This window comes from Tamandua tetradactyla, chromosome 16, assembly GCF_023851605.1.
Source record: "Tamandua tetradactyla isolate mTamTet1 chromosome 16, mTamTet1.pri, whole genome shotgun sequence".
In the NCBI taxonomy this organism is placed as follows: Eukaryota; Metazoa; Chordata; class Mammalia; order Pilosa; family Myrmecophagidae; genus Tamandua; species Tamandua tetradactyla.
This window is the reverse complement of record NC_135342.1, coordinates 3,849,599-3,866,402: the sequence shown is the minus strand read 5'-3', so window position 1 is coordinate 3,866,402 and position 16,804 is coordinate 3,849,599. Positions and strand designations below refer to the sequence as shown.

Below are 16,804 nucleotides of genomic sequence, written 5' to 3'. Positions count from 1 at the left end.
TATCCCTTCTTGGCATAGCCAAACCTGGGTGGGTGGAAAAACTTGGGGACTGAGATTATGTGTCTCAGGTCACAACCCGGGCACCATTTTTACAATTCAAAGGTTCCATCCCCATAAAGTGGACAATCCTATAGGACCTAATCGAGCTCTCAACCCTGGCATAAAACTGATAAATTCCTCTCCCTCCCCTAAGAAACCTCTGCTTGACATGTTAAATTCAGTTTTCCAGTTTATGAATCAAACCAATACACTTATTACTAAAGACTGTTGGCTTTGCTTAAACCCTGACCCCCCTTATTACATCGGAATAGGAGCTAATATCTCCCTAGGCCCCACAGATACCTGTATCAGAAACCTCTCAGTCCAGGAAGCACAAGGCCAGCACCTATGCAAGTGGGGACAGGAACCGAAACTCACCCTAGGAGATCTCCAAGGGCAGGGAACCTGTATTTATTCTGAGAACTTTAATCTAGCTAAATCTCCCTATAGTGACTCCTGCGGTCTCATCATGTCACTAAAGGGCATTTTAACTTCAACCCCAGGTGGATGGGACCGCCTCCTTGCAGCCCCTGATGGTACTTGGTTTGCCTGCACACCCGGCATTACCCCCTGTATAACTCACCCACTAAAGACAGTCGAGGAGTTTTGTATTTTAGTTATATTAACCCCCAAGTATATTATTATTCTGGGGAAGGAGGTAGGGAACATTTAAAAGCCACTTACTGGTCAAGTGAGCCCCAATCTTAGTGCCCCTCCTTGCTGGACTGGGCATTGCAGGATCAACTGCAGTCGGGGCTTCAGCCCTTATCACCGGGGACCAAAATTTTAAAACTCTTAGTAAACAAGTTGATCTGGATCTTAGTGAATTAGAAAGCTCCATCAGTCATTTGGAAAACTCCTTAAATTCATTGGCTGAGGTCGTCCTCCAAAACCACGGAGGCTTAGACCTCCTGTTTCTGAAACAAGGTGGGGGTGGTGGTGGTTATGCATGGCCCTCGGAGAAACCTGCTGCTTCTATGCCAATCATTCTGGAATAATTAGAAATAGTCTATCCCTAGTCCGTAGCAGGTTACGAGAGTGGGAAGAACGCTGACAAACTGAAATCAACTGGTATAAAAACTTATTTTTCTGGTCTCCATGGCTAACCACGCTCTTGTCCGCTGCAGCAGGGCCCCTAATTCTCATATTATTAGGCTTAATGTTTGAACACTGTGTAATCAACTGTCTAACTTCATATGTGCAAAGAAAAATACAAACTGTTAAACTGTTAGTTCTTGGAACCCAATATCAACAGATTTATAATCAAAATGAAGAAACAATGATTTGATTCTCTCATAAAACCAGTGGGGAATGTGGAGGGCCAGGAACAATTAGAGGGCCAGGAACAATTAATCAGGCCCAAGCAGGGACAGTCCCCACAACACTGGGGTGGAATGTCCCCAGGAGCTAAACAATAACCAATGTTAAGAAATTGTGGGAATGGGATAGGTTTTGGCAACGGCTAACAGCATTCTTCTGCTTCTATGAACCGCTTGCTTGCTAGCAACTGCAAAACCACAACATGATTTTAGCCTTTATAAGCACACCTTGAAAACCTCTAGGGGCCGCTCTCTGAATCCTTTCTTGGAGGTTTCTGAGGCAGTCGCTGGCCAGCTAATAAAGACTCCAAATTGGCTTGCAGTTTTGAATTGTGTGGTCTCTCTTTCAGTGCGCCCCACACTTCATAATCAGACCAGGATCGTGTGTAGGCAAATAAATTTCAGAGTTTTGCTGATGATGTTGGTTAGGCTAAAGGAGAATGCTTCACCTTGAGAATGTTTTTTCTTAATACAGACAAAATGTTGCCATATTCTTGAAGATGACATGTTATTTCTGCTGATGATAACATTTGGAATCAGGACAGAAATTATTTAGGCTAACTGTTTTACCTCATGATTAATTCTTATGCAATGGATGGAATCAGTTTCAAATACTTTTTGCTCACAAACTAAAATCACATATTTAGATCAATAAGATTAATTATGATCAAGAAAATTAATTATATCTACCACAAGTCCAATTTCAGTTCTTCAAAAGGACTTTTTCTCCATGATTGCCAAGATCCACCTTTTGATGTTAAATAAAATACTAGATTATTCCCTCATAATCAGACATTCAATCAAGTTCCTGTTTAGGTTGGCCAATTAAAAAACCCAAAGAAAAATTCCTCCTCATAGTCTTACTATGTACCTTTCATGTTACAAAAATGATATACATTTTGTTTTTTAAATAATTTTTTTCTTCAAAATAAATCCTTTTGGTTTTAGATGACTTAGAGGTGATCATGTTTTGAGAAAGAATGAAAAACTGGAAAATGTCTGGAGGGGTGAGTGTGGGAGATTAGATCACATTTAGGCAATTAAGTTAAATTGTCTTTCATTCCCATGATCATAGTTTGCTGGATACTCTCATCATTTCAAATCCAAAGTAATACACACAACAAGCAATGTGTTCTCATTAAGGCAAGCTGACATCCACACAAATCTAAAAATGTAAACAATTACAGCTTTAGAAGTTTGATAAATAAAATGCCAGATTGGTCCCTGGAAATCAGGCAGCCAGTCAAGGTCTTGTATTTTTTTTTTTTCCTATGGGGTCATTACCACTGACCCCACTCTTATAGCTTATTTTTATTTATTTGCATCTTCTTTCATTTTTGTCAGTCGAGTTAAGAGATCTTCTCAAAGAACCAACTTTGGGTTTTATTCTGTTTTTGTTTTCACTCTCCATTTCATTTACTTCTGTTATTTCTTTCCTTCCACTCCATTTGGGATTAGTTTCCTGTTCTTTTCTCTAGTTTCTTCAAGTGTTCAGTAATGTCTTTGATTTTACATCTTTTTTTTTTTGATATGGTGTATTCTTATTTTCATTCTTCTTGAGATATTTGATTTTTTTTGCAATTTCTTTTAATCACTGATATAAAAGTATTGTCTAACCTCAATAAATTTGAAATTTTCTAGGTCCTTGCTTGTAAATGATTTCTAGCTTTGTCCCACTGTAATCAGCAATAGCGCTTTGTGTAATTTTAATGTTTGTAATTCATTAAGACCTGTGTTGTGACCCAACCTGAGGTGCATCCAGAGAATGATCGATGAGCACTTGACAGAAATGTATATCCTGCAATTTTGGAGTGCAATGTTCTAATATGTCTGTCTAGTTCATTTATATTATTTAAGTTCTCTGCTCCCCGATAGATTCTCTATTTTGATGTACTATCTATTGATATTAGATAGTGGTATGTTGATATTTCCCTCTATTATTATAGAAACATCTATTATTCCCTTCACTTTTGCCAATGTTTGCCTCATGTACTTTGCAGCATGTTTGGTATACAGATATTTAGGATTGCTAATTCTTTTTGGTGAATTGCCCTTTTGATTAATACATAATGTACTTATTTGTCTCTTATAACTCTTTTATATTTAAAGTCTATTTTGTGCAATGTTAATATAAATGCCCAAGCTACTTTGTGGTTACTGCTTTATGGAATATCTTTTTCTATCCTTTCCCTTTCAACTTATTTGTATCATTGGGCCTAAAACGAGCCTGTTGCAAATAGTGCACAGGTGTATTATATATCTTGTATCCTATCTGCCAATCTGTGTCTTTTGCTTGGGTGGTTTACTCTGGTAACATTCAACGTTATTTCTGTAAAGGCAGTATGTACTTCAACCACTTTATTCTTTGGCTTTTTCTGACTTTTTTTCTCTCTTTATCCTTTTAGTTAACCTTACTCATAATCTTCACTTCTATATTCTCATCCAGGAATCTCTCTCCTGTCTTCTCTTTTCAGCCTGCAGACTTCCATTTAGTTGGGTTTTTTTTCTTTTTTCTTTTGTAGGGCAGGTCTTTGCTAATTAACTCTCTCAGCTTCTGTTTATCTGTGAATATTTAAAATTCTTCCTCATATTTGAAGGATGGCTTTGCTGCTGTTTAGAGAATTCTGGGATGGAAATTTTTTTCTTTTAGTATCCTTATCATATCACTGCTTTCTCACATCCATGGTTTCTGATGAGAAATTGGAATTTGTCTTATTTGGCTTCCCTTATATATGGTGAATAGCTTTGGTCTTGCTGCTTTCAGAAATCACTCTTTTATCTTTGGCATTTGACATTCTGATTTAGTATGTGTCTTGGAGTGTGTCTATTTGGATTTATTCTGCCTGAAGTTCATTGTGCTTTTTTTGATTTGCATGTTTATGTCTTTTACAAGAGTTGGAAAACTCATGGCCATTATTTCCTCAAATATTCTTTCTGCTCCTTTTCCCTTCTCTTCTTTTTCTAGGAAACAAATGACATGCATGTTTGGTTCTTTCATGTTTTCAATCATTTCCATGAGACCATACTCAAATTTTTCCTTCTTTTATCACTGTTCTTTTGTCTCTTTGAATTCTGTGGCTCTGTCTTCTAGCTTGCTGATCCTTTCATCTGCCTCTTCAAAACTGCTGTTATATGCTTCTATTAGTATTTTTAATTTCATTTATTGTGCTTTCTCATAAGATCTGTTATTTTTCTATGCTTTCCAATTCTTCTTTATGTTCCCTAGAGTCTTTTGACTCTATTTCTTTATCCACCTGCTTGAATTGATTTGGGAGATATGTTTGAATATTTTTGCCTAGTTGTTCCAAATTCTGTATCTCCTCTGGTTAAAATGGGCAAAAGATAAAACAAGGCAAATGTGGTTTTCACACAGGTGCTACAGGTACGACAACAGGTGCTACTGAGATTTATCAACTGTGGTTATTTATTCAAGGAATTAGGACCTGAGTGCTGAACTGCAAGGGACTGAAAAATCACTTAGTGCACTATTCAACTAACTACAGTTGAGAACATTTTCAAAGTGGCTGATAGAAGGCTAAATTGGTAAAACTTGAAGTGGAGTTTGCTAACGTGTTACAACTGATGGTGATAAAAACATGTGGAGCAGGAAAGCGTATTTAGACAAATTCACACAGCTGATGAAAATGTAAGGCATTCATAGCATGTTTTTTTTATTAGTTGTCAAGTATTTGTGGGAAATATTTGAATCTATCATATGTCAATGAAGCAGTGGGGTCACTGTGAATTTTCATTGCTCTTGTACACACAACCAGTATTAACAGATGCACATTTGCAATCAATTTTCATGATAGGGAACACTTACTCTGAAACTCAAGTGAAATGGATGTATCCATACTTTACAATTATATATCTGTTTTACAAAGAAAAAGTACACAATTATTACTACACTTTTGGTTTTGTGAATAAAACTGTAATTCTTAGTTTTAATTATATGTAGTTCATATACATCTTACCACAACAAGACTGAAATGTAAATGAAATGTGAGGAAATTGGAATATCCTGAACTATTTATGAACAAGTTCTCTGTTAACCTAACACTGCTCTACAAAAATGTATTTTTAAAAGTAAATGTGTTAAAATACATTAGCAAGAAGAATCAACAAATTATAATACACTGTCTCATTCATTTACTAAACACCCAATTTATTCTAGGTTCCATTCTAAGCGTTTAAACTACAACAGAGGGGACAAAACAGAAAAATCGCTTACTTCCTGAAGCTTATGTCTTTTTTTTTTTTTTTTTTACTTTTTTATTAATTAAAAAAATTAACAAAACATTAAGATATCATTCCATTCTACATATAAAATCAGTAATTCTTAATATCATCACATAGTTGCATATTCATCATTTCTTAGAACATTTGCATCGATTTAGAAAAAGAAATAAAATGATAATAGAGGGAAAAAAGATTATATACACCATACCCCTTACCCCTTGCTTTCATTTACCACTAGCATTTCAAACTGAATTTATTTTTTTATTATTTTTTTTATTAATTAACGGAAAAAAAGAAATTAACCCAACATTTAGAAATCATACCATTCTACATATGCAATCAGTAATTCTTAACATCATCACATAGATGCATGATCATCGTTTCTTAGTACATTTGCATCGGTTTAGAAGAACTAGCAACACAACAGAAAAAGATATACAATGTTAATATAGAGAAAAAAATAAAAGTAATAATAATAGTAAACAAACAAACAAACAAAAAAAAAACTATAGCTCAGATGCAGCTTCATTCAGTGTTTTAACATGATTACTTTACAATTAGGTATTATTGTGCTGTCCATTTTTGAGTTTTTGTATCTAGTCCTGTTGCACAGTCTGTATCCCTTCAGCTCCAATTGCCCATTATCTTACCCTGTTTCTAACTCCTGCTGGTCTCTGTTACCAATGATATATTCCAAGCTGATTCTCGAATGTCGGTTCACATCAGTGGGACCTTACAGTATTTGTCCTTTAGTTTTGGGCTAGACTCACTCAGCATAATGTTCTCTAGGTCCATCCATGTTATTACATGCTTCATAAGTTTATCCTGTCTTAAAGCTGCATAATATTCCATCGTATGTATATACCACAGTTTGTTTAGCCACTCTTCTGCTGATGGACATTTTGGCTGTTTCCATCTCTTTGAAATTGTAAATAACGCTGCTATAAACATTGGTGTGCAAATGTCCGTTTGTGTCTTTGCCCTTAATTCCTTTGAGTAGATTCCCAGCAATGGTATTGCTGGGTCATATGGCAATTCTAGATTCAGCTTTTTGAGGAACCGCCAAACTGCCTTCCACAGTGGTTGCACCATTTGACATTCCCACCAACAGTGGATAAATGTGCCTCTTTCTCCGCATCCTCTCCAGCACTTGTCATTTTCTGTTTTGTTGATAATGGCCATTCTGGTGGGTGTGAGATGATATCTCATTGTGGTTTTGATTTGCATTTCTCTAATGGCCAGGGACATTGAGCATCTCTTCATGTGCCTTTTGGCCATTTGTATTTCCTCTTCTGGTAGGTGTCTGTTCAAGTCTTTTTCCCATTTTGTAATTGGGTTGGCTGTCTTTTTGTTGTTGAGTTGTCAAACTGAATTTATTTTAACATTTGTTCCCCCTATTATTTATTTTTATTCCATATGTTCTACTCTTCTATTGATATAGTAGCTAAAAGGAGCATCAGACACAAGGTTTTCACATTCACAGAGTCTCATTGTGAAAGCTATATCATTGTTCAATCATCAACAAGAAACATGGCTATTGGAACACAGCTCTACATTTTCAGGCAGTTCCCTCCAGCCTCTCCATTACATCTTGAACAACAAGGTGATATCTACTTAATGCATAAGAATAACCTCCAAGATAACCTTTCGACTCTGTTTGGAATCTCTCAGCCATTGACACTTAGTCTCATTTCACTCTTCCCCCTTTGGTCGAGAAGGTTCTCTCAATCCCTTGATGTTAATTCTCAGCTCATTCTAGGTTTTTTCTCAGTCCCTTGATGCTGAGCCTCAGCTCATTCCAGGATCTCTGTCCCATGCTGCCAGGAAGGTCCACACCCCTGGGAGTCATGTCCCATGCAGAGAGGGGGAGGGTGGTGAGACTGTTCATCATGTTGGCTGGAGAGAAAGGCCATATCTGAGCAACAAAAGAGGCTCTCTTGGGGGTGACCCTTAGGCCTAAATTTTAAGTAGACTTGACCTATCATTTTTGGGGTTAAGTTTCATATGAACAAACCCCAAGACTGGGGGTTCAACCTATAGCTTTGGTTGTCCACACTGCTTGTGAGAATATCAAGAATTCAACTTGGGGAAGCTGAATTTCTCCCCGTTCTCACCATTCCCTGAACGGGGCTTGCAAATACTTTTCCAGTCACTGATCAAATCACTCTGGGATTCATTGGGGCATCACTCTGGACAAACCAACAAAATCTCATGTCCTACCTAAGATTCCAAGTACTTATGACATTCAATCAAACTATTTACATGAGTTATATTAGGAAATGCTCTAGTCAAAATGTAAATTTTGTAACAAATAAACATTTTTTGCTTTAGTCTCACACATAAGGTGACATTTTAAATTATTAATTATCATCTATTTTCAGCACCCTGCAATAATGACATTCCTTTGTTCTTCCTCATGCAAAAACACTTTAAAAATTTGTACATTGTACATTTCACTATTATTATACACTCTAGGCATTCCTAGATTATACCATCTTGATCTTTAACATCTATCTTTCTTTCTGATTTCATTTATGTCCCCAGCCCTCCTCCCTCTATCATTCTCACATGCAGCTTCATTCAATGTTTTAACATAATTATATTACAGTTAGGTAGTATTGTGCTGTCCATTTCTGAGTTTTTGTATCCAGTCCTGTTGCACAGTCTGTATCCCTTCAGCTCCAATTACCCAATATCTTACCCTATTTCTATCTCCTGATGGTCTCTGTTACCAACGACATATTCCAAGTTTATTCATTAATGTCAGTTCATATCAGTGAGACCATACAGTATTTGTCCTTTAGTTTTTGACTAGTCTCACTCAGCATAATGTTCTCAAGGTCCATCCATGCTGTTACATACTTCAAGAGTTTATTCTGTCTTAAATCTGCATAATATTCCATCGTATGTATATACCACAGTTTGTTTAACCATTCGTCTGCTGATGGACATTTTGGCTGTTTCCAGCTTCTTGCAATTGTAAATAATGCTGCTATAAACATTGGTGTGCAAATGTCCGTTTGTGTCTTTGCCCTTATGTCCTTTGGGTAGATAACCTAGCAATGGTATTGCTGGGTCATATGGCAATTCTATATTCAGCTTTTTGAGGAACCGCCAAACTGCCTTCCACAGTGGTTGCACCATTTGACATTCCCACCAACAGTGGATCAGTGTGCCTCTTTCTCCACATCCTCTCCAGCACTTGTCATTTTCTGTTTTGTTGATAATGGCCATTCTGGTGGGTGTGAGATTATACCTCATTGTGGTTTTGATTTGCATTTCTCTAATGGCCAGGGACGTTGAGCATCTCTTCATGTGTCTTTTGGCCATTTGTATTTCCTCTTCTGAGAAGTGTCTGTTCAAGTCTTTTTCCCATTTTGTAATTGGATTGGCTGTCTTTTTGTTGTTGAGTTGAACAATCTCTTTATAAATTCTAGATACTAGACCTTTATCTGATATGTCATTTCCAAATATTGTCTCCCATTGTGTAGGCTGTCTTTTTACTTTCTTGATGAAGTTCTTTGATGCACAAAAGTGTTTAATTTTGAGGAGCTCCCATTTCTTTCTTTCTTTCTTCAGTGCTCTTGCTTTAGGTGTAAGGTCCATAAAACCGCCTCCAATTATAAGATTTATAAGATATCTCCCTAAGTTTTCCTCTGTTTTATGGTCTTAGACCTAATGTTTAGATCTTTGATCCATTTTGAGTTAACTTTTGTATAGGGTGTAGATACGGGTCCTCTTTCATTCTTTTGCATATGGATATCCAGTTCTCTAGGCACCATTTATTGAAGAGACTGTTCTGTCCCAAATAAGTTGGCTTGATGCCTTATCAAAGATCAAATGTCCATAGATGAGAGGGTCTATATCTGAGCACTCTATTCGATTCCATTGGTCAATATATGTATCTTTATGCCAGTACCATGCTGTTTTGACCACTGTGGCTTCATAATATGCCTTAAAGTCAGGCAGCATGAGACCTCCAGCTTTGTTTTTTTTCAAGATACTTTTAGCAATTCGGGGCACCCTGCCCTTCCAGATAAATTTGCTTATTGGTTTTTCTATTTCTGAAAAGTAAGTTGTTGGGATTTTGGTTGGTATTGCATTGAATCTGTAAATCGATTTAGGTCGAATTGACATCTTAACTATATTTAGTCTTCCAATCCATGAACATGGTATATCCCTCCATCTATTTAGGTCTTCTGTGATTTCTTTTAACAGTTTCCTGTAGTTTTCTTTGTATAGGTCTTTTGTCTCTTTAGTTAAATTTATTCCTAGGTATTTTATTCTTTTAGTTGCAATTGTTAATGGAATTCATTTCTTGATTTCCCCCTCAGACTGTTCATTACTAGTGTATAGAAACATTACAGATTTTTGAACGTTTATCTTGTAACCTGCCACTCTGCTGTACTCGTTTATTAGCTCTAGTAGTTTTGCTGTGGATTTTTCCAGGTTTTCGACGTATAGCATCATATCATCCGCAAACAGTGATAGTTTTACTTCTTCCTTTCCAATTTTGATGCCTTGTATTTCTTTTTCTTGTCTAAATGCTCTGGCTAGAACTTCCAACACGATGTTGAATAACAGTGGTGATAGTGGACATCCTTGTCTTGTTCCTGATCTTAGGGGGAAAGTTTTCAGCTTTTCCCCATTGAGGATGATATTAGCTGTGGGTTTTCATATATTCCCTTTATCATTTTAAGGAAGTTCCCTTATATTCCTATCCTTTGAAGTGTTTTCAACAGGAAAGGATGTTGACTCTTCTCAAATGCCTTCTCTGCATCAATTGAGATGATCATGTGATTCTTCTGCTTTGATTTGTTGATATGGTGTATTACATTAATTGATTTTCTTATGTTGAATCATCCTTGCATACCTGGGATGAATCCTACTTGGTCATGATGTATAATTCTTTTAATGTGTTGCTGGATTCGATTTGCTAGAATTTTGTTGAGGATTTTTGCATCTATATTCATTAGAGAGATTGGTTCGTAGTTTTCTTTTTTTGTAGTATCTTTGCCTGGTTTTGGTAGGAGGGTGATGTTGGCTTCATAGAATGAATTAGGTAGCTTTCCCTCCACTTCAATTTTTTTGAAGAATTTGAGCAGGGTTGGTACTAATTCTTTCTGGAATGTTTGGTAGAATTCACATGTGAAGCTGTCTGGTCCTGGACTTTTCTTTTTGGGAAGCTTTTTAATGACTGATTCAATTTCTTTACTTGTGAGTGGTTTGTTGAGGTCATCTATTTCTTCTTCTTCTTTTTTAAACATGTGCAGGCACTGGGAATCAAACCCGGGTCCTCAGGCTTGGCAGGCAAGCATTCTTACCTGCTGAGCTACCGTGGCCCACCCATCTATTTCTTCTTGAGTCAAAGTTGGTTGTTCATGCCTTTCTAGCAACTTGTCCATTTCATCTACATTGTTGTATTTATTAGCATAAAGTTGTTCATAGTATCCTGTTATTACCTCCTTTATTTCTGTGAGGTCAGTGGTTATGTCTCCTCTTCCATTTCTGATCTTATTTATTTGCACCCTCTCTCTTCTTCTTTTTGTCAATCTTGCTAAGGGCCCATCAATCTTATTCAATTTCTCACAGAACCAACTTCTGGTTTTATTGATTTTCTCTATTGTTTTCATGTTCTCAATTTCATTTATTTCCGCTCTAAGCTTTGTTATTTCTTTCCTTTTGCTTGCTTTGGGGTTAGTTTGCTATTCTTTCTTCAGTTCTTCCAAGTGGACAGTTAATTCCTCCATTTTTGCCCTTTCTTCTTTTTTGATATAGGCATTTAGGACAATAAATTTCCCTCTTAGCACTGCCTTTGCTGCATCCCATAAGTTTTGAGATGTTGTGTTTTCATTTTCATTCACCTCGAGATATTTACTTGATTTCTCTTGTAATTTCTTCCTGGTTGTTTAAGACTGTGTTGTTGAGCCGCCACATATTTGTGAATTTTCTGGCACTCTGCCTATTATTGATTTCCAACTTCATTCCTTTATGATCTGAGAAAGTGTTGTGTATGATTTCAATCTTTTAAAATTTGCTGAGACTTGCTTTGTGACCCAGCATATGGTCTATCTTTGAGAATGATCCATGAGCACTTGAGAAAAAGGTGTATCCTGCTGTTGTGGGGTGTAATGTCCTATAAATGTCTGTTAAGTCTAGCTCATTTATTTTAATATTCAAATTCTCTGTTTCTTTATTGATCCTCTGTCTAGATGTTCTGTCCATTGATGAGCGTGGGGAATTGAAGTCTCCAACTATTATGGTAGATGCGTCTATTTCCCTTTTCAGTGTTCGCAGTGTATTCCTCACATATTTTGGGGCATTCTGGTTCGGTGCATAAATATTTATGATTGTTATGTCTTCTTGTTGAATTGTTCCTTTTATTAGTAGATAGTATTCTTCTTTGTCTCTTTTAACTGTTTTACACTTGAAGTCTAATTTGTTGGATATTACTATAGCTAGTGCTGCTCTTTTCTGGTTGTTATTTGCATGAAATATCTTTTCCCAACCTTTCACTTTCAACCTATGTTTATCTTTGGGTCTAAGATGTGTTTCCTGTAGACAGCATATAGAAGGATCCTGTTTTTTAATCCATTCTGCCAGTCTATGTCTTTTGATTGGGGAGTTCAATCCATTAACATTTAGTGTTATTACTGTTTGGGTAGTACTTTCCTCTACCATTTTGCCTTTTGTATTTTATATGTCATATCTAATTTTTCTTCTTTCTACACTCTTCTCCATATCTCTCTCTTCTGTCTTTTCATATCTGTCTCTAGTGCTCCCTTTAGTATTTCTTGCAGAGCTGGTCTCTTGGTCACAAATTCTCTCAGTGACTTTTTGTCTGAAAATGTTTTAATTTCTCCCTCATTTTTGAAGGACAAATTTGCTGGGTATAGAACTCTTGGTTGGCAGTTTTTCTATTTTAGTAATTTAAATATATCATCCACTGTCTTCTTGCCTCCATGGTTTCTGCTGAGAAATCTACACATAGTCTTATTTGGTTTCCCTTGTATGTGATGGATTGCTTTTCTCTTGCTGCTTTCAAGATCCTCTCTTTCTCTTTGACCTCTGACATTCTGACTAGTAAGTGTCTTGGAGAACATCTACTTGGATCTATTCTCTTCGGGGTGCACTGCACTTCTTGGATCTGTAATTTTAGGTCTTGTATACGAGCTGGGAAATTTTCAGTGATAATTTCTTCCATTAGTTTTTCTCCTCCTTTTCCTTTCTCTTCTCCTTCTGGGACACCCACAACACGTATATCCATGTGCTTCATATTGTCATTCAATTCCCTGAGTCCCTCCTCATATTTTTCCATTCTTTTCCCTATAGTTTCTGTTTCTTTTTGGATTTCGGATGTTCCATTCTCCAGTTCACTAATCCTAACCTCTGTCTCTTGAAATCTACCATTGTAGGTTTCATTGTTTTTTTTCATCTCTTCTACTGTATCTTTCATTCCCATAAGTTCTGTGATTTATTTTTTCAGACTTTCCATTTCTTCTTTTTGTTCATTCCTTGCCTTCTTCATGTCCTCCCTCAATTCATTGATCTGGTTTTTGATGTTTTCCATTTCTGTTCATATATTCTGAATTAGTTGTTTCAGCTCCTGTATCTCATTTGAACTATTGGTTTGTTCCTTTAACTGGGCCATATCTTCAATTTTCCTGGTGTGATTTGTTATTTTTTGCTGGTGTCTAGACATTTAATTACCTTAATTAGTTTATTCTGGATATTACTTTCACTTGTCTTATCTACGGTTTTCTTGCTAGATGAGTTTGTTGTCTATCTGTTCTTTGACCTTCAGTTCAGCTTTTTCTGGGCCTCTAGCTTAAGTTTTGTTTAACAGAGGGTAATTTTTCAGTTCTTGTTTTCTTGTTCCTTGTCTTCCTTGTAAGGTGCCTTTTCCCTCCCCACCCTTAGGAGGGTCTACATAGGTATTACAGACTCCAGCCGGGTTTTCCCAGACTAAACTGGCCTCCTGTCAGGGGGAAGGAGTCACGTGCATCAGTTTTCCCTGAGGGTGAGACCCAGCAGGTTGAAAGACTTTCCTGTGAAGTCTCTGGGCTCTGTTTCTCTGGGCTCAGTATGTGGCAGTTATCTGCCTGCAGGTCCCAGCAGCAAAAGATGTTGTGGCTCCTTTATCTTTGGAAGGCTCTCCCTGCTGGGGGCGTGGTGGAGATGGAGGAGAGGTTGTAGGCCGGTTTTAATGGCTTCAAATTGCCAAGCCCTGGGGTCTGAAGTCCTTAAGAGAGGGATTCCACCTAAGTTGGGCTTCACCCCTCCCCTGGGGAAGGCACAGGTGGGAGAGACCCCTGAAAGCAGTCTGTTTCTGCCTATGCCTGGGGCAGTTGCAGCCTGAGTAGTCCCATGGCTGAATCCAGAGGCAGCCAAGCCTCCGTAGAAACAGCCACAAAAACCTCTGTTTCATCCCCTTTCCTCTTTTTTGGTTAGCCCAATTAGCGACCTCCGCCTTAACCAGTTTCGCCTGGGCTGGGGACCTATTTTTAGTAGTCAGAATTTGTTGCTACAATTGGTGTTTGGTTGGACTCAGTCCCTGCTACTGTTAGAGTCTCTTTCCTTTCCCTCCCGGAAGCCGCCTGTGGGGAGGGGCGCTTGGCGCTGGCCGCCGCGGCTTGGGGAACTCACGGTTCTGGAGACTCGCAGTCAGTCCAGCTGGTCCAGACTGGGGTACGCTGTGTGCCTGGTAACTATCGTGGCTCCCGGAGCTGTTCTCTACTGTTTCCGGTTATTTAGTAGTTGTTCTGGAGGGTGAACTAAAAGGCGCACATTGCTAAGCCACCATCTTGGCCCCTGAAGCTTATGTCTTAACACTAATATAAACAGATTACAAAAGTAAACAATTTGGTATATTAGAAAGTAACATCCTGGAGTGGGGGGAGGGGATAACAGGGAAGGATAAAGGGGTGGATGGGGCACAAATTGTAAATTGTGTAACATTTTTAAAAAACAGGATCTGTCGGCCACATTGGTTCACTCCTCCACAGGGGGAGGAGTGAACAGACCAGGCTAACATGTGCAAAGACCCTCAGTAGCAGTGCTCGGTGCCTGGTAAAATCCCCCAGGACATCAGTGTTGCTAGGGAAAACAAGCAGGGCAGAGAATATTAGGAGTAAAATCTGCAAAACAGGATGAGGAGCAGAGTCAGTGTCAGCCTGGGAGGCCCCATGAGGCCTTTAACTTCTACTGGCTGAACTGGGGAACCTCTGAAGGTTTCTAAGCAGAAGACTAATGTGATCTCAGTTAGGTTTGAGGCCCTGAAGCTGGGGTCGGGGTGGAAGCAGGAGCCCGGTCAGTTACTGCCACTGCTGAGGTTTGGCCCCCAAGATGGGCTGAGGAGCATCTGGATGCTATATATATTCATGGATGGGAAACTGGGGCGTGACTTGGGGTGGGTGGGGATGGAGCTACTATCCGGGAAGCGGGAAGGCACGTGGGACCCACCTTGCAGCTGATGTTATACCAGAAGAGGCAGGTTTGCAGGTAAATGAACCACAGTACACAACCTCAGCCATCGTCAGTACATCCCCTCAGCCAGCCAGAAGAACAACATGGCGGCCGCCCTCCCGGCAGCCCCGCCCTCCCGGCAGCCCCGCCCTCCCGGCAGCCCCGCCCTCCCGGCAGCCCCGCCCTCCCGGCAGCCCCGCCCTCCCGGCAGCCCCGCCCTCCCGGCAGCCCCGCCCTCCCGGCAGCCCCCGCGCTCTCACCCTCATCTTGGATTGGTGCTACACGGCCTTCCGGGAAGGCGCGGTCTGGCCTTGCGTAACCTGGCGGACACCAGATGAGGAAGGGCGACGAGGCTCCGTAATTCCTCAACCAGCGGTTCGTTTTCGCAGCCGGGGTACAAAAGCAGCTTGGTGGCGGCTGCAAAGCACTGACTCTCAGCCCGCCTCCAGCTTCCGTTGGTTCTGGACAGCGCTCCGCGCGCGGCCCACAGTAAGCACTCCGATTACCGAGTGCCGGAGGGCGCTGCCGCAGGGTGTCCCGCTTCTCCGCGTCAGCCTGGCCGCCCGGCACTCCAGGCGCACCCGAGAGCTCGCTCAGTCCGCCGGGTGCGGGCCCGCCCACACGCGCTCCGCCAAGCCCCACCACAAGCTTTGCGCTGGGAACGCGGCTGGCATGCCGGCTCAGCCTGTGGGAGACTTGGGGGGGAGGGAGGAAGGGACAAAGACGTGCTCTCCTGTCTGAGAGTCCAGACTGGGGTACTCACCAGGGTGCTGCAGGACCACCAGTCTCTGATTGACCCTTCCAAGTGCGCGGGGGTGGGTATGGCTCCCAGCCTGTTCAGCCTCGGGCTATGACCCTCCCTGTCCAGGTGCTGGTGAGGCCTCGGAGACCCAGAGGGCTGACGAAGGCACCTCCGAGCACGGTGTCCACCCGACAGTCTGCCTAGCTGTTCAGTTTAGATCACCCCGCCCCTTCACCATTCCAAGCAGGTTCACGGAGACCCCAGGAGCTGAAGGGAGCCTTTGCACATTTTTTTTTTTTAGAAGGACATTAAGACCACCAGATTCTCGCAGGGATAGGTACTGATCAGAAGACACGCCGACAAAGGCCTCCCTGACAGACGCTGGCTTCTATAATACCGATAATTATTTAGTAAGAATTTACTGAGTAGCAATTTTTTAGATGAAAGTCCAATATGACCTTAATTCAATACTAACCGCATTGGGGAATGTGACAGTCTATTGATCAAATTTTAAGTTCAAAAAAGATCCATAACATTTGAAAGGACACTATTTTACCCCCTGAAAGCTGGAGTATGTGTTTTTCTACAGTATGGTGTGTCATTATTACATTAATATTTCTTCCAAAAAACTGGGGTGTTTGTAGTGGGTTGAACAGCACCCCCCAAAAGTACATGTCCACCTGCAGCCTCAGAATGTGACCTTAGTTGGAAATAAAGTCTTCACAGATGTAAGTAGTTAAGGTGAAGTCGTAACGGATTACTAAATCCAATGACTGGATTTTGAGAAGAAAAGATACATAGTCACACACACACACACACAGAATGCTACGTGACCACGGAAGCAGAGATTGGCGTGATGCATCGACAGTGCAAAATGACAAGGATTGCAGGGATCCACCAGAGACCAGTGGAGGGACAGGATCCCAGATATCTCTTATCTACAATTTTCATGGGCATCACCCCAAAGTTAAAGACTTTAATACCACTCTCAACAATTGAT

General features: G+C 39.9%; 1 protein-coding gene across 1 annotated transcript in view; it reads right to left on the bottom strand.

Moving 5' to 3' along the window:
- LOC143658590 (ret finger protein-like 4A) overlaps positions 1-15,166 on the bottom strand; it is a 128,149-nt gene extending 112,983 nt beyond the window's left edge. Inside the window, exons 1-2 of the transcript XR_013163256.1 lie at positions 15,060-15,166; positions 14,244-14,371 (exon numbers count right to left, since the gene is read on the bottom strand). The gene's annotated coding sequence lies outside the window, so the exon portion shown is untranslated. The remainder of the gene's footprint in view (positions 1-14,243; positions 14,372-15,059) is intronic.
- Between the last annotated feature and the right edge of the window lie 1,638 nt (positions 15,167-16,804).